This window comes from Toxorhynchites rutilus, chromosome 1 (assembly GCF_029784135.1).
Source record: "Toxorhynchites rutilus septentrionalis strain SRP chromosome 1, ASM2978413v1, whole genome shotgun sequence".
Lineage (NCBI taxonomy): Eukaryota > Metazoa > Arthropoda > Insecta > Diptera > Culicidae > Toxorhynchites > Toxorhynchites rutilus.
Window position 1 is genome coordinate 35,606,391 of NC_073744.1, and position 24,531 is coordinate 35,630,921.

The 24,531-nt window shown below is 36.1% G+C and overlaps 1 protein-coding gene and 4 non-coding genes across 11 annotated transcripts in view; 3 read left to right on the forward strand and 2 right to left on the reverse strand.

Moving 5' to 3' along the window:
- The window catches only part of LOC129761989 (tyrosine-protein kinase Fer), a 119,870-nt gene that overhangs the window by 33,317 nt on the left and 62,022 nt on the right, over window positions 1–24,531 (forward strand). The gene's annotated exons all lie outside the window — the stretch shown is intronic.
- Trnaw-cca (transfer RNA tryptophan (anticodon CCA)) lies at window positions 726–797 on the forward strand. Its single transcript has one exon. It is a non-coding gene; the product is annotated as a tRNA-Trp (tRNA).
- On the reverse strand, window positions 1,889–1,960 carry Trnaw-cca (transfer RNA tryptophan (anticodon CCA)). The gene has a single exon. It is a non-coding gene; the product is annotated as a tRNA-Trp (tRNA).
- Trnaw-cca (transfer RNA tryptophan (anticodon CCA)) lies at window positions 2,278–2,349 on the forward strand. Its single transcript has one exon. It is a non-coding gene; the product is annotated as a tRNA-Trp (tRNA).
- On the reverse strand, window positions 21,861–21,934 carry Trnan-guu (transfer RNA asparagine (anticodon GUU)). The gene has a single exon. It is a non-coding gene; the product is annotated as a tRNA-Asn (tRNA).

A 24,531-nucleotide genomic window follows, 5' to 3' on the forward strand; every position in this document is an offset into this window, starting at 1 on the left:
TTCGAAGTCATCATTTAAGTTAGATAGAATTATCCCTTTGCGGTAGGAATTATTTTCCTTTGAAAGAGATTCTCTTATCTTTCCACGCTAATATTATTTTTTTTATATCGAGTACCGTTACGTATTATTCATAGAAACTCCGTAAGCATTCGTGAAAAAGTTCACCAGACATTAAAATTTGTTTAGAAAAAATGTAAGCTATTACATCGTTGAATAAAGTATTTATTATGATACTTTGCGTTGGTGGCTGAGGACAGGCAAACGACAGCAAAGAGTTAAATATCTATTACGAGACCGTTCGTCATGTTTTGCATGATGTTTTGGGAACGAGAAAAGTTGCAGTACGACTAGTGGCAATCAAGTTACTATAAAAAAACGTAACACATCTTATTGAATTACGTAATCTTAACGCAAATGACCTCGAGTTTCAGTTGAAGTCTTGAAGATTCAGCACGCATTTTTTAATTACATAATCTTTGTGATTTTTGATAAGCAAGCGATAGAAATGATAACGGCGGATGTTGCCGGTTCTGTTACAGTTGAAGAACCCTTCAAATGAGTTTCCTACCCAGGTTCAGAGTCCTCAACACACGATTCTTTAATCACAATCGAAACTGTAAACGGAAGCAAACAATTTTTAGACATATTTATTGAATGACTCAGATGACATTTTTTTATACGATGATATGTTAAGGTTTCACATCTTATGAGTTATGTTATCCATCGACTCCGTGGCGCAACGGTAGCGCGTCTGACTCCAGATCAGAAGGTTGCGTGTTCAAATCACGTCGGGGTCAAGACCAGAAAATATTTTTATGTTGAACTAGCAGAATCGTTCGTTCTGAGAGTCGCGGAGGATTTTGTACTTCTGGTACGATTTGAGATTGAATGCTCCCCAATTCACTCCAAACTTTGAAGAATCGGCTAGAAAAAACTGCTGAACGTATCAACATGAAACGTTCACAGATGTTTAGGGAAGGGCTTAAAATTTGCCTGCAACATTAGAACTCACTGCGATGTTTGCAGAATTACAGTGGATTCTGTAAAGCACTATAAAAACAGTTTTTGGCACTTTTTTTAAACCGATGCAAAAAATTTAAATAACTTTTTTTTATCAAAGTAATTTTTTCTTTGTGCAGAATTTATTGGAGTTTTCAAAACTGCGGTGCGTTGATTGTTCATTGAATTATTCATCATCAAAGACGAAGGGATTATTTTTCATTCAAACTTAAATATCTCTCTATGGGAAGGTTCTACAGGAACGTTCTGGGAACCAAATAAAAGCTGATTGATGAGGTTAATTGGATTTGCCATTGAGTTGGTTAACAAAAAAATGTCCAGAAAATCTTTGAGAAAACAGAGGAAAATTGATTTTTAATTTCTTCCAAATATTGTTGCCCACTACACCCACACACTCCAAGATAACAATATGTACGTAAAATATTATAATACTCAGAGTTGTAGCTTCAAAATAATGTATTGCATCGATATGTGTTGATTTTTCACAAAGTTACAGCATGTCAAAAATCACTTAAAATTCCCGACTTCGCACTCTGTTCCTCTATTTTTTTTTGTAGAGTGTAGATGAACAAGATTGGGTGAATAAATAACCTTTTATTTTCATATGTTCTCCATATTTTCCTACTGATTTTCATAACACTTTTGCCATATAAACCTGACACATATCAAGACGCATCGAACCTAGAAATAATTCTTCAAATCGGATTATCCGTTCTTGAGTTGAAGCGTGACATACGGACATTGAATTATTTTCATTTATATAGAATTTATATTTATCCATAACAATGGTGAAACAAAATAAGGATAGTTATATATACTAGTGCATGAATTATCATCACAAACGATAAAAAGACGACTTTTAAAAGTTTGACCCCGACGTGATTTGAACACGCAACCTTCTGATCTGGAGTCAGACGCGCTACCGTTGCGCCACGGAGTCCATTGATGAACCTGTTCCGTAAAAATTTTGTTTTCAATATCATATTGTTACGAGCGAAACACTTATTACCTCAACCGCATGCCATTTTTACACGATTTTCGACTTAAAAAACTCCAAAATGATGCATTCATTTGTTGCTACCAATATACACCAAAGAGGCATATGAAACTAAAACTTTCATCACAACTTATTTTCATATGAATATGCAGGAATGTTTGTTTTTATACCAAGTAATTTTAATAACAAAATACTAGCATTTAGTTGATTTAAATGCTATATTGGAAAAAAATAAACTTTACAAAATGCTGTTTTCAACAGACTCCGTGGCGCAACGGTAGCGCGTCTGACTCCAGATCAGAAGGTTGCGTGTTCAAATCACGTCGGGGTCAACATGACCAGTCTTTTTTTCTTGAATTGCGTAATGAGTAGATAAGAAAAAATAACAATCTGTAATTTAAATGAATTTTGACTGCCTTCGTTCTGTCTACGATTGTAATGGATGAAATACAAAATTCATCATGGAAAAAATCACTTTTTATGTTGATCCTGACGTGTTTGGAACACACAGCACCAAGGAGTCCATTCAAAACATTATTTCACAACGATTTTTTTCTTAAATCCAGAAGATATTTATTTAATAAAAAAGATATCTCTTTGCACTAGCATTTCGAAGCATACCATTTGATGCGATCGTTCCGTACAACAGCAAAACAACAACTGACGGTTTGCCGCAACAAAGGCAGTATTCAGAGCGATTACTTCTCATTCTTATACCGTTTAAGTATGATCATACACAATGCTTAGCTATGATTCGGCTCGAAATGGAATTGATTCATACAAATTGTGCCTCATCGCTACGTTAGGTGCTCGTTTATAGCTGAGCACAGATTGCTCGTGCCAATGGGCAAATCATAACACGGGTTTAGTGATTAGATAATGCCAGAATTTCCTCAATTTCTCATTTGTTGATTCAAATAATTAGAATCATCGTAAAAATTTAAGATTTTCTTTAATGCGAAATATTTGGTAGCCCTGACAAGGGCCGATAAATGAGTGCTTGCACTGAGAGGCGCGGACGATTCCCAAAGTAATGAAGAGCAAATCGTCAAATTAACCTTCAACATTAAAATGTACTGTTTATTATTGCTTGATTAGAACGGGACTGAAACACCAAATTTATCAAACACTCAAGTAATTTTTCAACTTTTCAGTATTTCTTACGCTCCCGAAAACACAGTTTCCACATATTCTGCTATGCAGCATTTTTTTGCAGAATGGGAACAGAAATTCCGAATCGAATCGATTCAGAACTCATTGTCACCATCAGTCTTCCACCCAAGAACCCCCAAGCACACACCGCTGTAAAACGCCTTTTTTACATCTGGTTGGAAATGCGCTGCACGTTGATGTGATGTTTAGCCCGGAAATAATGCTTGAATTCACGAAAAGTCATGAATAAGTCCGAACACACGCTTGAGATTACACAAGCAAATAATCGAAATGCATCGAAATTTTTAAAATTAACTATTGATTTGAAAATAGAAACTATTGGTGGCCCTGAGAATGGAAACAGCTGAAGATGATAGATTCATGACTCATTCCTGTTCTCGCGTGAACAATACACAAGCTGGCCATATGTCGAAATTTTTGTGTTTAGAATTACTATTTTAAAAGTTCAAATTCACAATTCAAATACATTAAAATCTACAAGTAAACATTTATATTTCCAATCCTAATTCATGGTAATTTTCATGATTGCAGATTACGTAGTCGATTTCTGGATTCAGATCCAGACCAAACGGCCAAAAAACGACCGAGTGCCAAAAAGCAAATTTTTGAAAAAAAATATTTTATCAAGATAATAGTAAATCTCGACGTTTAATTTTTTTGAAAACTCCTATTTCGATATTCGAAAATCTATACTGCTGCTGGACATAACGACTAAGCTTTCGACATCATATACAAATTTCACTAACATTTTTTTTACTTTAAACCATTCCATGCCAAACCGATATAGTGGATCCCAAATTTTTGTGAAAATTGGTGGTTTTGTTCTTTATCGCAAAACATTTGACTTGTATTTTTATTTTTTTTATTAGGGTGACCATTTCTATTTCAGGGTTGTCCAAAAATGACTTTTTTCAAAAATTCATAACTTTTGAACTACTAGACCGATTCAAATGATCGACATATCAACTTAAAGCCAATCACCTGGTTTTTTTTTAAATACTATACCTGTAGAAAATTTGAATTCTGCTCTCGTTATTAATGATTGTATTCGTTTTTTATTGTTTTCATAGTCTCGGGACCAAAGGCGCTATATTTTTTTATATTTTTTCTGGTAAGCTGAGGATTTTTCACATAACATATGTCAAAACGAAAGAGGCGTTTTTTTTCATTTTCGAGTTATGATTTTTCAAAGTAAACCGATGGTTCGAAAAATCAATTTTTTTCTTCTTTTTTCCAACACAAAAAATTCATAACTTTTTATCTACTGGACCGATTATCCGACTTCCGACCGACTTCAGATTATCGACACATAAAATTACAGCCAAATAGATAATCTTTTTTGAAAAATATTAGACTTGCGAAAAAAAAATGGATTTTGATTTCGTAATTATTGTTTGTATTAATTTTTTATAGTTTAAATGGTTTCGGGACCAAGTATGCTATATTTTTTATATGTTTTCTTGAAAGCTGAGTTTTTTTTACATAACATATCCGAAAATCAGAGATATGTTATTTTTCGTTTTTAAGTTATGATTTTTCAAAGTTAACATGTTTTCAGTCTTCGTTCAATATTTCTATGCGACTAGACGGGATGTATGCGACTAGAATTCAGATAATTGGCAAATGTGTCAAAGATTAGCTAATTGGCTTTAATTTAAAATAAAATTAATACCGATCACCTGAATTGGTCCAGTAGTTCAAAAGTAATAAATTTTTGAAAAAAAAGTCATTTTTAGAATGAAAGTGAAAAATGGTATTTTGGACCAACGGTTAACTTTGAAAAATTATAACACAAAAACGAAAAAAACGCCTGTCTGGTTTCGACATATGTTATGTGAAAAATCCTCAGCTTTTCAGAAAAAAATATAAAAAAATATAGCGCCTTTGCTCCCGAGACCATGAAAACAATAAAAAACGAATACAATCAATAATAATGAGAACAGAATTCGAGAATTTTCTACAGGTGTATTAACAGGTGATTAGCTTTAATTTGATATGTCGATCATCTGAATCGGTCCAGTAGTTCAAAAGTTATGAATTTTTGAAAAAAGAGGAAAAAGTGGATTTTTCGGACAACCCTAAATTGTAATTTGGTGAGTTTACCACGGCACCACTGTACGTCGAACTTTGTTAAACTGGAAGGGCTTTCTAATAAAAAATTCCAAAATATGCCGAATGGGGAGTGTTTGGAGATGAAAAAGTTTTTAATATTAAATTCAATTTGTAAATGATATTTTTCCTAAATGGTTCATTTTTTCCCAACAACTTCGTCAAATATCATATTTTAATCAGACATCTGGATTTTGAGTTACCATTTCTGAAAGAAAGATCAATGATTTTGAATACGCCCTTTTAAAAAATCAGTCGTAATTCAATTTGGTCATATGATAACAAAAATTGTGATTTTGGGTAGCTTCCATCGTGTGTACCAAGTTTCAAAAAAATCGAATAGGGTCGAATAGGGTCGGGTCGGGTCGAGCACGCATTAATGCTTTTCGCATATATTGCCACATACACGGCCCCGACCGAAAAGGATATAGATTAACGTTTATGCTCTCCTTTTTACTTTTAGAAAACACCTTCTAACTTCATTTCATAATGAGGTACACATTATCTCGCATCTACCCAAACAGCACCAGTGGCTGTGTGGATAGCCTAGATAGTCGTGTAAAACAGTCATGCATTCCAGTCGGTCTTGGTTCGATCCCCGTTGACATCCCTTTGACTTTTTTTTTGGGTACAATCCCAAGCTGGCGTTCAGTCTGAGAGAAAGAGATGTCTGGTGAAAAAGGTGCTTTTATTTGTTCATTGCACCCTTCAGCACACGAAAAAACTTTTTTTTTCTGCCGAAGATGAAATGTTTTCAGCCAACGCTAGTTTGGGTGTGGATAAATTTCTAGTGACAAATTCGGGCTTAGGATTCGGAATTTCAGAAGCATATTTTAGATCTGGATTGTAGAAGAACCCCCTCCTGATCTGGTTCATAGACAAAAGATTTTGGTTTCGTGTCTTTAATGCTGAGTCTAATCAATAGTATACAGATCCTCGCCAGACCTCTTATTCTTAGTCGACTAAACGGATTTAATTTCAGATTATCGATACTGATTTATGGTCCAAATGCCGGATATCAAACTGAAATTCAATTCAAATTGAAGCTGATTTAGAATGCTCAATCGCAGATGATTATTCGAAGTATAATTTACCGAAACGTTCATAATGAAAACTTCCCAGTGTGAAATTTCGCCGGCTCAGCTCAATCGTGGACAGCAAATACTAAATAACTAACTAAACCATTGAAATTAGTGTTCAAACGAATGCATTACTATGTCCTATATTGATTGTATACATCATCTCTTGAATAACTTTACCCACTGAACAGCATCAAGGAGAGACTCCTGTTCTGCATCAAAATTTTCCTGGCAGCCTACGTGCGAAAGTCAATCCGTACGCCATAAGTTATTCCAAATGAAGGAAAATATCCTATGACGGTGCCGACCCGTTTTAGCGTCGCCGGCTCGAAACAGTTCGACACAGCGGTGGATTAGTTAAGCTTACACTTGCTCGAACGAATATAGATTCACTCGATAAGACAGTGAGGAATGCTGAAAGGGGCGCCCCAAGCAGTGTAATTGTCCCCCGATTTGCGGCGCCGGAAACCGCTGGCCTCTACACGGCTGCCACTGATGAGAGGGCACACAGTTTCTTGGCTACTTGGTGAGGTAGGTCGACAGTTTTCTTGGCTCGGGAAAATAGGCGCATCGCTCTGTTACTACCGAGAGCTTGTTTTTGTTTTGCCACCTTGCTGCATCCAATACATGGAGAGAAATGGACCGAGAGGTCGTTTGGTTATTCTCCGGGAGATTTATGAACAATTGGTTTTGCAGTTTGAGTCTGTTTTGGAATATTAATACCAAGGCAGGAGATCCTGGCTTTACTCAGTGAAGAGATAACTGATATTAAATCAAACAGACTTTCGGTCAACATCACTATCGTCGTATGCACACAGTGACTTCAAACCCAACATCCCTATGAACCAGATCCAATCCGCCAGATGGTAATTTGTGACTGTTCGATATCCGCATGAACATAGACAGAATCGATAATTAATTAACATACAAATGGAAGCCAAAAATAAAGCCGATACCATGTTTGTGTCATTTCGTTCCGTTAGATGTAATCGAAAATGATTTATCGCGAAACCATTTGTTGTCGGTTTCGGGGAGGGTTGGGGCAAATTAACCCGTCACAAAAATACATCCCCAGAGTCAGCACCATCGGGAGCATGTACAGTGTCGGACATAAAAAATGATGCACCCAACGAGTTTGTTGTTTAGAATTTAGTTTTCTCTTTCTGCAATATCTCAAGAGAAAATCTCAATGATTATGTTGTATATCAATACTGACCTTTTGAACAATGGCGTAAGGCAGAACAATTGTACCGACCAATTGACATTTTGAACAATTCTTGTTCGATTATACTGAACAGACATTTCACAAACACAAATAATACCAATAGGTTGAGAACTGTCAAAGCTATCCAATAATTTTATCATCTAGCTACTAATCTTATCAGCTACCTACGGTATTCAATGTACAAAATAAATTATGGACGTGACTTTGTGCATTTTTTCTGTCAGACACTGTATCCATTATGTTTTTTTTTTTGTTGTTTCTCTCGGAACAGTCCCGTGCGCATAGCGCAAGAAGTTTTCTAAAGTTAGAGCGCACAAATGAAAACATATGGTTGAATTTATTAGCGACAAATAGGTCACACAATATGTGCATTTTCACACTGCCTCCCTTCAACAGCGAACGGCTCCCGACCCAGAACCAACATTGCGGTTCGATCGGATCGAGGAATCGGTTGAAGAAACACACACACACACGTGTTGTTCTGTTATTTTTTTGTATGTTGACTGCGTCCTCACCATCGTATCTCCCGGCAGCAGCGACTTTTCCGCGGCTTTCCGCGGTTTTATGATTATTGCGAGCAAAACGCGGGGAAAAAAGGTGAGTCGTAAAAATTTCACACAAAATTGCAGATGCCGCCGGCGCAGTTGCCGGCTACGACGCAACAACAGCAACAATGGTGACAAACAAATGAAAATTGTGACTTTTGTTTTTATTATTGTTGCTCTTGATGTAAGCAAAGGAAAAACGCTGGAGGTAGTAAAGGGGTATTTGTTGTTTTGTAGAAATTTTATGGAGGCTCATCAACGATGCGATGCGCTGCGGACCATTTTGGTAGCTGCTGTGACGGGCAATTGATGCTGTAAAAGCAATATCCGCTGTAAAATCGGCGAATAACCGTCAAGGAAATGAAGGGATTAATGCGAGGAAATAAAAACAATTTAAATATTTAGTGGATCGGACACCCCGCGTCCTGTAGTTTATCTGTGTAATCAAAGTGTACTCGGCTGCGAATGGTAAACGGGTGTACTAATTTGACGGATTGCGAGGGCAGATTCAAAACGACAGCAACCCGAAAACAATTACCGACAATTAACTGTTGATTGTTATTAATCAAACTCGCAGCAACATTCCTCCACTATTGATATGATCTCTCTATATTTTGCTTCGCATTTGCGTGCATTATTATTGTGCGGAGAATATTCAATTAACGCGATGCCAGTCGTTCGCCATCTTCTGAGTTCTGACAGAGTTGTTCAGCAAGATATGGAGAATTACCCTTGACGATGAAGTTAGCAACTCTTGATGTCCGGCATTAGGTTACGGTGGAAGTCATCATCGATTCCAGGAACAACTCAAGAAGTTTGTTGAGAATATTTTTGTATGATAACCATGATTGACAGCAACCTTTATCATAAAAAAATCCGTGAAATTTCACGTAGAAACTCATAAGGTAAATAAAACTTATATATCGCACGTATAACTTATCATCATAAGAGAACGGATGGTCAAATTTGAGCTGTCTTTATTTCATTGTGTTCGCCTTCGCCAAAAGTAGAATTATGGAAAGAATAACAATTGAATTTAATTGAAATAGAGAAATTCGAAAAAATTGATTACCGATTTGCAAAGTGGTTCGACATTTAATATACTTTCGTTTTACGCATAGTTGTCCTATGTTACTTTTTGATAATTTTCACTTTTCTTCAGAAAACGATGTGTTTATCCATAATCTTCCGGAAAAACTCAAAAACATATTGTTTGTTTCCAGTGTTTAAAAATCAACATCAAGCTCAATTGTCCCATGTTGATATTCTAGGCATAACTGTCCCAACATGAATTTTAAGCCCGTAATAAAGCTTGATTGATTCAAGTGAGGGGATCATGAAATGTTTAAAAATTCTACACCCAAACTAACGTTGGCTGAAAACATTTAATCTTTGGCAGGAATAATGCCATTTCGTGTGCTGGAGGGTCAAATGCGCAAATAATGAGCTGTTTTAAAAGCTTTGTATGTATGCGAACAGACATCTCTCTCTCTGTTTTCTTTTCTCATTTCATTTGGGATTGTGCCAAAAAAAGTCCATACGACGTCAATGGGGATCGAACCAAGGCCGGCTGGAATGCAAAGCTATTCCACACGTCCATACTATCCATATAGCTGCCAGTGCTGTTATATACAAGCGTGATAATATTACACCTCATCATAAAATGAAGTTGGAAAGTGTTTTCTAAGAGGATAAAGAAGAACATGAACAAGAACATATCTTTCTCTGTCTGTGCCGTGTATATGGCAAACTATACGAAAAGCTTTCATATGCTTTCATTTAAATGTGTCTCCTGTTTCGCTCGCTCATATTAGCTCTAGCGTATATATTATACAAATGATATAAACGTATTGGGGAGTAGAACATGTTCTGTTATTTTTCGTAATAAATCGGGATGCCATAACATGTGCAAAAAATAAATTTTTAGTTCAGTAGACATATGTGGAAGAAAGCTTTGAATGCGTTTTTTCCCAGTTGCTGATTTTAGAACATGGGACAACTGCGTAGAACGTATGCGTATATGTAGTATGCGTAAAATTTGGTATCATCTTCAATTCTGCGTTTCATCGAGTTCAATTCTGCAAGAAAACACAGTCAGAAAATCTATTCAAATTATAAAATTTACAAAAGTGTTACAAATTATTAACAAAACATCGTAGTCCAGCGCACTATCTTATTTGTGTGAGTAATTTTGTGTATGATACTAGAAACCTAGCACATCTATAGTAGCTGTTAAACCACTTTGATCTACATTTTCTACAGTAAAAAGTTTGTCTGTTGGAATTCATGTCTTCAATTGGAATTTGTGTTACGAATCGAAAATGATAAGTGGAATGAACACATTTTTAAAATTAAAATGGTGAATGAAAATCAACTTTTCTATAAGCGATATGTATTCTATGCAGTGTTGAAAAAAATCATCTTCACTAAGCTCAAATGCATAGATTTTCGGGCTAGGTTGCATCGAAAACCTATATATTCCAAACGAAAATCAAAATGACACATCCAGACAACCAGTGAATATGAGCAAATGAACTTTTGTTCTTCAATATGTTTTGAAGTTCATTTTTGCACCCAGTGTCATTTTCATATTGATTATTCAAGATGACAGAATTGAATTTCATTTTAGCCAAATGAATATCAGCTGTTGTTTACTTTTAACATGTGGCAGCTGTGTACGGTTGGTTTTCATTTATGCCGTTGTTATTGCCTCGTTAAACAAAATCTGCGCGATTTCCTGCAAAGTTCGTTTCTTCGAACTCTGGCGTTTTTGTTCTCTAAATGGTCCAGCCTGACTATTTTTTTTGTTTTTGAATTTTGACTCAAAATCAATGCCACAACGAATATCGTTTCGAATGTGATGAATATCAATTTCTTGCTTTTGATATTCAAAGTATAAATAACAGCGAAGTTATAAACCCCACTCAACGCCGCATTCATTCATTATAACAAATTTGATCATGCATCAGCGATATGAACAAAATGAACTCGTTTGTTATTGTCATCAATATAATGAGGGCAGTGTGTTTCAAGCCGAAAACAGTCATTTACACTGAAATAAAATCATATTCATTACTCGTGAATATTTGTTGATATTCTGAGACACTGTTTCTATGTAAGAATCTACACATTTTCTGCAAGCAGGAAGAAAATCTTGTTGGATAACGATTGCATTTTTGAAAAATTTCATAAAAAAAATTACAGGAGATTATATCCTAGATACGCCCGCATTGTTAACGTAGTATTACACAATCTTTTTCGTTTTGTTTTTTTTTTACGCGATTGATACGCAAAAAAACGCTTAGAAAATCGTGTACTTTGAACCCAATCGACTGAAAAAACTATAAGTCGGTTATACCTAAAATATAACCGCAAAGTTGACGTAGGACTACCGTTGGCTTAGTAATCATTTGAGTAATCATCGTGGACTTCCAAAATATGTGAACGGGAGAATGGCTTAACGATCAAAATATTTAAATTTCCCTCTGAAGTTATTGCCTCTCCCAAGGGTACGTACTTCTCAAACCGCAAATTTGCTTGATTTGATGAACTTCAGGCACTCAGTTTTGATTTTTATTTTTTAAGTTGTACGCATATTGTTTAATCGATGTGTTATCAACATTTTGCCAAACGGTATACGAAGATGTTCGGTGAGCTGTAGACATGAAAGGATATCTTCCAATGCAGCCTTGAATAACCGAGCCAAAGCGTTGTGTTCATTACGCTTTTGAAATCCGCACACATGCAAAATTGCAAAATGCATGCAAGTACAAAAGTACCCGCACCATGCATATATTTGCAATGTCAATTTCCTCAGACTCCTTGGTTTTGAAGTCTGTGTTAGGGAAACACACAGATTCCAGCGATTGTACATCAATCGCTGCGCAATCATAACTGAGTGGAACGAGCGGGCATTCGCTGTATACCGATTTGTGTGATTTCAATTCACGCTCTCGTTTTAGAAACTTTGAACTTATACTTCTGTATAGAATTTGAAGACGTAGTCCTACGTTATAAGATCACTCAGTCACAGCCGCACTCTTCCTAATGAGTTGCCTTCCTAACGATACAAATTTAAAGTTTCGCGCAAATATCCTGAACAACCAACATGATATGCACATAAATCCAAACACTGATGGCTTGAAGCGACTAAATGTACACAAATGTATCTCACCATTTTATACTCTTCTTAAAGTGAACTCTTCTGTTAATGTTTGTTGACCAAGGAAAGAGAAGATTGATTGGTGAGGTGCAGTTGCAGTTGTATTGCATAGATGTCATCTTTGGTGAAGTTTTGCATCTGGTATGCGAAACAGATTCACACATAACATTCCAGCAGGAAACTCATGTTCCCTGTGAGCCTAACTTGATTTTTCCCCACATAAAATGGGGCAAAATCTTATGATTACGCCATGATGTCTGTTCGATGTACTGATCGCAATGTCAGAGGCACAGCGAGTGTGATATTCGTTCGCGTCCACTCGCTCGAGCTTATGCAAATAGAACAAGCGATGTTCGCTGCTTTTAGTATAGAAAGATACTGAAAATTTGCTTCTTGTTTTTCTTCTTTGTTTTAAGAGGCTTTAAATTTTGCAGTTCATTCGCCTCTAAAATTTGCCTAAGATAAGATGCTTATTCATGCACTAGTAACAGCGTACTCATTTTACAATAGGGGAGCTCAAGTCGCTAATATTCACTTCTCGTTTTGTTCTTCTTCTTGTGCAAGGGAGGAATTTTGGTCGCTAATATTCTCTCCTCGTTTTCTTATTCTTTTTGTTTTTAGTTTTGAGAAGCTTCAAACTTTTCAGTTCATTCGCCTTTTATTTTCGTTCACTTTTTTTTCTGTATTATATTGACTTTCAACACTTTTGGCCAGTTCGTCACTTTTACCTTCCATTCCAGAAGAATGCCGAGAGTGCGAATTGAACTCATGACCTTTAGAGGTGTGGTATGAGAGGTATGAATGTTACCACTACGCCAGATTGCCTCCTTCTTTTTTTTACCACCTTCGGTGTTTATATCTTGTTATTGATAGCACGGTAGGTAAGCACACAAATGGACAGAACAAATGTATGGGGAAACAGGAGTACTTTCAATTTTCATTAATCATTCACAGACAAGAAGATTATTATGTATAAAATATCAAACAAATCCTAAAGAATTTCCGATTCGATTGGTATGCAAATTGTAAAAATCTGTTCGCAGCAAAAACAGGTAATCATGTTAACTTTATTTCATAAAAAACGTTACCTGTTATCTGGTACCCTTACTGGAAGAGGAAGTTCTACGTTAAAAAAATAGTTAAGTAAGGGTCAACATTACGTGAAATAATGTTCTTTGAAATTTTCAACAATTCAAAACTAACCTCAGGCCTATAGAGAATACAGGCAAACCTGTTTTTGTGCGTGGGATAGGCACGCACTGAAGAATCGAACAAGACTTCAACAGTACCTTTTAAAAATAGTGTACACTATACAATTCGGATATTTTTGATACGGTGGATGGGGATCGAATAAAAAAAGTTCATCTGAGAAAATAACTTAATTGCTCGTCCTTTTACCGGAGGTTTCTGTTGCATCAATGGTTGCGCGCGATTGACGTAGGTTCAATTCCAGGTCCCTCCATTGGTTGATCTTCTAATAGGCCTTTTTCAAGGCTAGAGGCGAATGAACTTCGTAATTCAAAGTCTGTATAGACGAGATTCATGCCAACTCGTCTTAGGAGTTGGCCGCACCATTTCAGATAGCAGCAAAACGTTGTGGGTGTAAAAACATGGGTCTTTTAATCAACTTTGCATACTTGAACATTTCGCTGAAAAAAAATTATTTCAAAAACTCAAATTCATTTTTCTTAAAAACGTCTTTTTTTTAAATTCTCAAAAAAATATATATGAATAGCTCTCACAATTTCCAACAAGTCGTCCATACATCGGAAGATGGGTACTTCGACAGGGAAAAAGTTTTTCCAACAACAACTTTTTCATGTTTTCGAGAAAAATTAATTTTAATTTTTCAAAATATTTTTTTCAATGATTTTTTTTTCAAAAAATTACTTGATATTTTTTAATGAAAACATAAATAATTTCCCACAATTCATTCTGTGACTGATAGAATAGATATGAATATGTTCCTGAGATGTTTCTGAATGGAAAAAAAAATTAGCAGAGCATGTAAATCGCGATAATTTATACATATAAATGTTACGAATTAAACATTAATAGTAATTTTTCAAAGAAAAACATGAAAAAGTTATTGTTAGCAAAACTTTTTCTCTGTAAAAGTGGCCATCTTCCGATGTATAGATGACTTGTTGGAAATTTTAAGAGCTATTCATATCATTTTCTGGAGAGTTTTAGAAAATTACTTTTTTGATAAAAATGAATTTTAATTTTTTAAATATTGTTTTTCAGCGAATTTTTTTTTTCAAACGAATTTTGGTATTTTTTTATGAAAATTTAATCAATTTTCTATATTTCATTCTTTGACTCGAATTATATAGGTATCATAGTTTTTGAGTTATAATTTTTGTAAATAATCAAGAAAAAAAATTGTCCCTTTCAAAAAAACAGTCTAATTCTTTTTTTGAATTTTTCAAGCATGCAAAGTTGCTTAAAAGACTCATGCGCTTACACCCACAACGTTTCGCTGCTATATGAGATGGTGCTGCCAACGACCAGTCGAGTTGGCGTGAAATTCATCTATAATAGAAAAAAATAATTTAAAAAAATGTACGTTCTGTTTTCGGTTGTGCGTCGTTGCGTGTGCATAAAATTTGCTATGTTTTTTTTTTGCATGTCGGAATTGTTTTTATAAGAAATCATGACATGCACGCCATATTACAGTAATGCTTTTGAATCCGGACACTTTTCCATTATATTCAATATCATACCATAACATCTGTTGCATGTTGAATTAATGTGACTGATAGTTACTTTTTTATTGATCTAGTGTAGTATCAAACTAGGTACTAGAGCCAAAAAAATTGTAAAAATCAAAACAAATATAAACTATTCTTTTATATAAGCTAATAATAAGATTTAATGATATTTGGAACCAAAATGTTTTTTCGATTTGATTTTCAATAGATGAAAAATGTATTGTGATTTTTTTTAATTATTGATGTTTCAAAATGCAAACTGCAGATTTAATCTTAGTGTTTGTGAGCGGTATGTTTATCATTGTAATCTTCCTGGCTGAAAATTTGTTCCTGAGATGAATGTGTTAATGTGTAAGTATATATTTGACAGAATGTATATAATCGAGTATACTGAATAAACGTAGTTTGCCAATATCCCCCCAAAAAAACGAATAACTCGAACAAAACCTTACCAAATGACAGTGCGGAATAAATAAATAAACACGGTGCAATGTGCAGAGTTCTTGACAGTTTTCGTTTGCTCACATGTTGCTTGTTTTGTTTTTTGCTTATACTTTTAGTCGTTTTGGAAACCAAGGCGGAAGCTTGCCGCCAGCGTAAAGAGTTGGCACCCCCTTTTTGCCCGTGCATACATACATATATTGCAAGGTAAACATTTGACCATTCTCGGCAAATAGTCACTCGGAGAGTCACGGCAGAAACTTTGCAGTAGGTGGGACATACCTACTATAACATATATTCGCCGTGCAAATAATGCCCAAAAGAAAACAGCATTAAATTTAGTTCACTCACTTGAACTTTACCGCTTGGGGAGGGAAATTGTTGTTTGATCGATACTTATTGTTTGTTTCCCTCCTGTCCGTGATGGTCTCTATTTGACCTTCGTCACGGAAATGCGCACGGAAGCAACTGTTGACAGATGATAAACGGAAGCAGGTTTCCTCCAGGCGCCGGGGAAATGTATCTACTTTAATACTTTCTGAATGAATCGATTGAATCCACTTGAAAATGCACCCATATCGATCAAGTGGCGTTGATGTTAATGGAACCAAATATTTGATATTCATGGTAGCTGTCGACAAAAGCACAAAAGGGAAGGGACAACGCATTCAGAGATTTATCACGATTAGATCTGTTCCGAATAAACTCCAATTTAGAAAACGTATGGGACGTTTTGAACATTTCCCGATCACACAAATGTCACTGAACTGTAATTGCTCCTACTGCAGGCAATAAAATCCACCACTACTGCACCATATCGGTTGATTAAGCATTCCATTCGTCCGGGAAATGCAAGAAGGGTCAGCCAGAACAAAGGGAAAAAATGAGGAACTCCCTGCTGACAGCAGTCCTCTCTGTTGCTGTTGTCCTTCCGGGCATATTTTATTGTTACCACCGTCGGCTACCCATTGTTCCTCTCTTGTAGGCCTCCGACGGCCTTTTGGCCGGACTGTTTGGCACCAGTGGCACTCATGAATTTCGCGTGTTGTTTACATCACCAGTGCCGGCGAATATCACTGGCAACTCATGGAATGGGGGTCGACCGACGTCAATTTATGTCATCGCCAGCGTCACCGTTTACGAACTTAAACTTTGCTGCTAAGCTGTATGGCAAGTGGTCGTATTGTTGCCAGGGAAGGGCCTATTGGAAACAGCCCGAAAGCGTCGAATGGCGAAGGATGACGTGAGTAGCGGTTTCACCCTATTCAGTCTCAGGGCGGAGACAGTGGCCGGCGTTTATGAATAACTGTGAGTGTGAGTGTTGTAGAAATCTTTTTACCGGTGAATGTTGAATATATCCAACGTCTATAATAACAAGAGAGGGAGAGAACACAATGTTGGCGCTGGGTTACCTTTAAGTTAAGAACACCGCCCAAAAACACTGATTCTGTTCGCGGAGACAGTGCCAAGTGTATGGCAATGTTACCCGATAGTGCTCCGTGGTGACAACAGTATTCTGTTTTATGATATGCAGTCATTCTCTAGACAAAAACTATCTTCCACAAAGTTGTTACATATGATGAAGCGTTCATTTCCATGTTGTCAAAAATAGAGTAGGGGGTCTTCGTAGCCACTTGGTTACGCGTTCGCTTATCAAGCGATCGATCGTGAGTTCAAACTCAAGGCCCTCAATTGATCTTTGTGTTGTTATAGAATAACTACGTTGACGCAACCATCATCAGCGATGGAAATCGATCCACGGTCGAAATAGGATCGATTCATCCATACAACTGCTCTGCTCTGCAAGAAACATCGGGCTGCTGTTCTATAAATAACTCAACAATGATCAATATCAACTGTCTCCGCTGTCCGGTCTGTTGAACAATGGATGAACAGAAAGAATACCCTTACGCCTAAATGGCTACTACTGTGTAATTTACCATAATGTAATGGAACAGAAAACTTAACGCCTAAATGGCTACTACTAACTACTGTGTAACTCACAATTCATAGAAACATAAACATATGTACATGTACACGATTAAACCCGGCTCTGTTACAGCTAAATGCTAATGAGCCTAATAAATAAATGGGATAAAAAAAAATAGAGTGGCCAAAATTTTAGATGAAATCAATCCAACTTTCTTATCTTGATAGGTAATGGTGAACAAAGTTCGACAATATTATAGCCCCAGTTGTTTTCATCAACATTGTCAAAAATTTATATTTATATAACTGATTTAGCGCTTTTTCTATGTTGCATTAGGGTTGCCATGAACATGCATTTTGCGATGCAGAACTTGTCAATATCTTAATCCTAATCAAAGATATTGATGCTTTTTGCTCCAAAAACTCATGATTTCAAAATTAGTTCACATGTATTTTTACGTGAAATAACATGTTTTTGAAACTTTTTCTTCATGTAGAGTCAAAAACGCCTTTTGAATGACATTGAATGACATTTGACGACATTTGAAATACTTTTTTTTTTGCACCAGAAAGAACGACACACATATGAAAAGGGGGTATTTTTGAAGAAAAAACATCAATAACTTTGTTTATTTATTTATTTATTTATTCGTCCTCGATTTAAACGTACAGACTACTAATTACTCCTAAAAATCTTAATTCTATTTTTAAACACGCATCGATTGATTTCATATTCAAAACAGTCATTAATATCGTTGAAAGCACGGAGAGCTGTGTCGAAAGGGTTAAAGTAACCGTAACCGGTCCGGTGTGCGGAGACAGCGACAATTTGTGAGTTCCTCAGTTGTCGTGGGGGCACGTATAGAGGAATATCCTGCAAGAGTTGAGGACAGTCAATGTTGCCACGTAGAATGTCAAAATCATTAGTTGCTGAATTGCTCTGTGCCTGGCATTTAATGTTTCCATTTCGATTAACATGCAGCGGGCAGAGTAATCAGGCAGATTTGACGAGTCATTCCATGGTAGGTTTCGTAAAGCGAATCGAATAAAGCGCTTCTGTATTCTTTCAATTCTGACGACCATGGATACGTGATAAGGTGTCCAAACAGGGGCCGTGTATTCTAAGCCACTTCGAATCAGGCTGCAGAATACAGGTAAACTTCGATATAACGTACCCTCGATATAACGTCACTCGATATAACGTACATTTTACCTCGATATAACGTACACATGATTGAGGTCAAAAAAAAAATTTTTTTTTAATTTTTTTTTCTGAAAGAACAATAAATTATCTGTATTTTGATACTAAAGCTTGTGTTGTAACATTAATCAATCCCGAAATACTACTGTTTTGTGATTCCGGATTCTAAAAGAATCAAACTTCAATCAACTGAACAAAGGGAAACATCATGAGAAAAGTTGGCTTCGTCTTCTTATTGATTTTATTCATCAACCTTACTCAAACAGCAACACAATGAAGTAATATAAGCTACGTTTCAGAGTTCTTTATTATGCTTCGATATAACGTACATTTCGATACAACGTACAATTTTGAAAGCAAAATGTACGTTATATCGAAGTTAACCTGTAATGCTTTCTGTGTTCTTAGTAGTATGTATTCTAGTATGCTAGAAGTATGTTTGTATGTAGTATACTTTCTGTGTGAGTAGAATCAAGATATTAATATGTTCAGCATTGCAAAATGCTTGTCTTCCTAAGCCATAAAAGTCGATCGAAGACAATTATCATCTAGAATTTGAAATATTAAATTAGAGAAAAATGCGTTTTTTTAATGCAACTTAGAAATATAATAGGTAAAATTTTTTTTATTTAAACGGGTTCATTGTGATTGAACATAATAATAATACCGATAATGTACTGAAAGCTAAAAAATAAAAAAGCGAGTTCAAGTAAGCATTTATCACATTCTTTTCTTTATTAATCTATGGCATTGATGAGACTAAAATGAAATCGTGGGACATATGGTGAAACCACTAACTGTAGGTAATGGAAATCCAACGTGTCCCACGATTTTATTTTAGTCTCATCAATGCCCTAGAATAATGAAGAAAGGGGTGTGATAACTGTTAACTGCTATTTGATCAATTATTTTTTAGCTTTTAGTACATTATCCGTATTATTATTGTGTGAAATCACAACGAATCAGCCATTTGATAGCGGCGGCCAAATTGATTTTTTCGAGATCATGGAATACGCAGTTTTTTATTGACAGCAGAGATGAAGTGTGTTCCAAATTTCAGATCCATCAGCCAACAGCAACGGGCTCAATTCTCTATTACCGGTTTTACCCCGACAGGGTGTCGATCTCACTCGCACTCTCATGTATTTCATAAAAACATCAGATTTTGTATTCTATCAAAATTCGAAATTCAAAAAATTATCAACCGATACTGTAGAATGGCTCATGAATAGTTGAAGAGAGGTTCTGTAACGTTTTGTTGTCGAAGAAACTTGAGAGGTCTAGGAAATATGTGGAAACCCTTATGGTGTCGGTTTACCCTGATATCTTATGTTTACCCTGATCTACCCTATCGCCATTTTGTGGTGGCATCAATTTGGATTTTTATTTTGCATAAATAACTGTATTCTACCAGTCAAACCCTTTAATCCCATAGTAAACCCATAGTGATGTGGTTTTGAAAAAAATTTACATGTGGCACCATCTTGTGGTGGAAGCCATTTTGAATTTGAATTTTTCATAAATAACCGTAGCCAAGCCCTTTCATTTGATACCCATATATTGATGGGGTTTTGAGAAAATACGCTACAAATTGGCGGATTACAGATTGTATTTTCAATTTAATGGAAAACGCAGTTTTATAATGCCTACAGAGAAGAAAGTGTGTTTCAAATGTCGGATCAATCGGCTTACAGGAAGGGAATCAAATTTCTATTAATATGGGACAACGCTATAGACAAACACGTTACAAACAGGACGAGCTTAATTAAACCGTTCAATAAAAAGCGCTAAATAGATTTTATCAAAAGATAGAAATAAACTTTGTTCTACAAAGTTGATTTAAATAACTGGATTTACAATATTGTCAAGCTACTTTTACCTCTATCTTTTGAGATGAGAAAGCTAGGTTTTTTTAATTAATCTTAATGTTGGTCACCCTTAGAAATGTTGGAGTACAGATTGTTCGTACTGATGGACCAATCAAAACATAGGATTTTGGTTTAGATATTGGTTGACATTTTTTTTTCAATTATTAAATAGAATGTTTTGGGAAAATATTTTCTTATTTTTATTAGTGAAAATGAAACGCCACAGGTGTTGCTAAGCGCGAAACCCGAGGGAAGAATCGTTCGATTTGAGCTGTCTTTATTTTGCTGTATTCGTCTCTGTCCGTAGATCAATGTTATGGAGAGAAAAATCGGAAAATTTTCAGAAATCACTGAAAGAAAGTCAATTCGTTCCATCCATTTTGTAATACAACGTTTGCGCTATAGAAATTGATCTAACGCACTTCTATATCTTCGGGCTATATAAACAAAAATGGAACACCCAATGTGTTGCTAAATGCGAAACCCGAGGAATGAATCGTCCGATTTGAGTCGTCTTTATTTTGTTGTATTCATCTCTGCCCGTGGATCAATGTTATGGTGAGAAAAAAAATTAAAATTAAAAAAAAAAACTTTGAGAGAAAGTTCAAAGAATAAAACTCATATGTTCTACAATGACATCGTTGTTAATCCAATTCGCATTAGCGGAGTTCAAGTTGGTGTTCCGTTGGTGTAAACCGAAAATAGCAAAGATTCTCAGGTGGAATAACGCGCTTTGAAAATAAAAAAATGCATTCCATGAAACGGGGAATCATGTTATTTAAAGGTGAATCAAGAATGTTCAGCGAAAATTGCGTTTGGAAATAAATTTATATTATTATGACGAGTTTTGGTAGAAGTAACAAGAAATTTATATTAAAATTTATATCAAAAATTTTGATCGGCCAATTAGAAGATCAATCAATAAGGAGTTCTGAGATTAAACCCACGAACGTTTGCTTAGTAAGAAAACGTGAATGTTCGGAAGAATTTCTATCAAAAACCCATTTTGGGTGGGACGAGGTTCGCCGAGTCAACTAGTTACTCATAGATGCGTAGACATATTTCCAATCAATTGGCACACTCATCTCTGCGATCTATCAAAAAATGGTCGCGTTAGAAGCGTCCGAAATCTTTCATTTTTTCGCTGAATGCTCACTTTTTGGATTTTTATTTTAAATTCTATAACTTCCTGTTATCATTATTTTGAAAAGTTGAACGAATTGTTGTTATTCATAGTGCTCTTCCAAATGATTTGTAATTAAATGTAAAACATCATCCCTCTGACCAACAGTATCGATGAAATGTTTTCACAAACATTTGCACAATGAAATTTTCCTTAAACATATCTCCTTCCACTCGTTATCATTTACTCATTCGAGAAAAAAAAAACATTGTTTCGCCCCCGGGTGGACTCGAACCACCAACCTTTCGGTTAACAGCCGAACGCGCTAACCGATTGCGCCACGAAGGCAGATGACAACGCCGAGAAAATAAAAATTGGTTAGGTTTTGTTTCCATAAAACATTTTGTATGATTCCAGTACGCCAAAATCTTCTTCCATTGAGTTTTGGTACAAAAAATAATCCGTGAATGTTCGTTAACCGCATTTGGGGAATAGAAAATAAACTTTGCTAATCAAATTCGTTACATTCATCAGTCATAACATTCTTATTTAATATTAGAAAAAATAGAAAAAAGCGTAGCATTACGCCTTTTTATACAGGAAAATCACACTTTGAAATTGTAAATAGTATGTGTAACGAAAAATTTATGAGATTTTTAACAAATATTATGCAAAATCATTCTTACGATATATGTTATAATATATAACAGATCGGTAGAAAAGTTCATAAAGTTGACGTCTAGATGGCACCTCTTGCAAAAATCTACTTGACTATCACAAAGCACCATCTTTCAGTGGATACGTGTCAAAATTTGACAGCAATCGGTCGATTGGTTCGTGAGTTACAGCATTGAGAGTGAAGCAACTTTTGTTATTGTGAAAAAATGGAAGACAATGCACCGTGTCACAAATCGATGAGAACGATGGCAAAATTGCATGAATTGGGCTTCGAACTGTTACCATTAGACGGCAAATTTTTCCGGCATTCATTCGCTTAAAGCACTAAGAGTAGAGTGACATGTAGACAAATTAAGAAATAAAAAAAGGGTTTATTTCGAGAACCCTAAGCAAAAAAAATCACCTGCTTCCACCTGCTGGAGCCGGCCCATTTACTGCAAAGTCAAATCGTTTCGGTTGAAAAACGATGCTCTGTGTGTGTAAAGGATGTGTGTAAAGCTATTAAACCTGGTGAAACGGTGAATAAAGATCACTATCGACCATGAATGATAAATTTCAACTTAGCATTAATGAAAAAAATGTCGGAATGGGCCCGAGACTACAGTGGAGTGATACTACGGTGTAACAACGTACCAGCACATACCGCTAAAGCCGCAAGGACCCAAAAATCATAACTGGAAAACGTTATCGCACCCGCTGTATTCTCTAGACCTGGTCCCATCCGATTATATCCTTTTTGTTTCCGATGGGACATGCACTTACCGAGCAACACTTCACCGAATATAAAGAAGTAAAAAAAAGAGTCGGCGAATGGTTTTCGTCGTAACAAACAAACATTGACAAACAAACAAACATTGGCTGAGAGATGGGTGAAACGTGTAAAATTAAACGGGGGCTAATTCGAATAAAAATATGTGGAGATACTCTTGAAAATTATGTGTTTTCTTCAGCTCACACATATGATAAAATCAATTTCTGGGTCGGTCCGGTAACACCCCTAAATTCACAGAAGCTCTCTTCCGCCGCAAAAAACGAACAGTGAGAAATTTGGACAGTTTACTTTGTGCATATTCTAATAATGCATTCTGGTGAAACCAAATTTTGGAGCTTTTCTAGAAAATCCATTGACTGTCCAACAACTCTGTCGGGTATTATATTTCGATCAGACACCTGATGTTCGAGATGGAATTTTTGGGTGCTTGAAACACTGTAAAAAATTAAATACGAAAAAACATCTGATGTTAAAATGAAAAGTAAAAATAGTACCCTTTTGTGTCTCTTGCGGTTCCGAAACTTTCGATAACAATCGTACATTATAACAAATTTGTAAAAATTTTGCTTGATTGCTTGACTAACGTACATGAATACGGAGACCTTTAAATGCATTACGTAATACACGAGGCTTCGTCGGATGAAGCAAAAACATTCTGAAGCACAACAACTGCCTTCATCAGCGTTTGTGCTTCCCATACCCAATCAAATTGCTAAAAACTTTGTAATAAACGTCTCCACAAAGGGAGTTCACTTGGCAAAATGTTCACCCATCGCACTCGAACTCGATGACGCACATCGTGCCATTTCAAGTCGCAGACCTATTTGCGGTTAGCGAGACGGTAAAGGCAGAAACTAGCTCCACTCCATGACACAGCAATAATAATGGTAGTTTGGTAACCTCTTTGGTGTAGTTGAGACGACGCATGGTGAAGAACCGAGCAATTACCACAAAAGACAAATTTCTGCGCCCCCCCCCCCCCTACTCAAGTTCTTGTGCCACAACTCATGCGGACGTGAGAATAATCAGACTAATCGATTCCCGTATTCAAGTTGTTCCGATGTCCCGTTCATGTGGAAAGCGAAAAACGTTCAAGAAATGGGTGAAAGACCATCAATTTTACAGCACAAGTGCGAACGCTGGCACTGGTCATCATCATTCTCCCAGCTCCACCTACCGCCTGTGGAAAATTGCACGAACTCTTCATCCGCCCACACAATGCCATCGGACGCAATGCACTCCAGTATTCTCTTCCGTCTGGATCGGTGAATTTTTTTATTCCTTTGTCGATTTGAATTTTTACAGCCTTCCCTCTCCTGATTGCTCGTTTTCCTACCCACCCAAATCAGCCGAGTCACGTGTGGTGTTGCGCACCGAGGGGTCGTTCAATTAACTGTCAGCGATCACACAAGTGAAGAATAAAACAACACTGTACTGTACATAGACGTTTGGGCTGTCAGATTGGATCCAAGGATCCACTTTTTGATACCCCTAG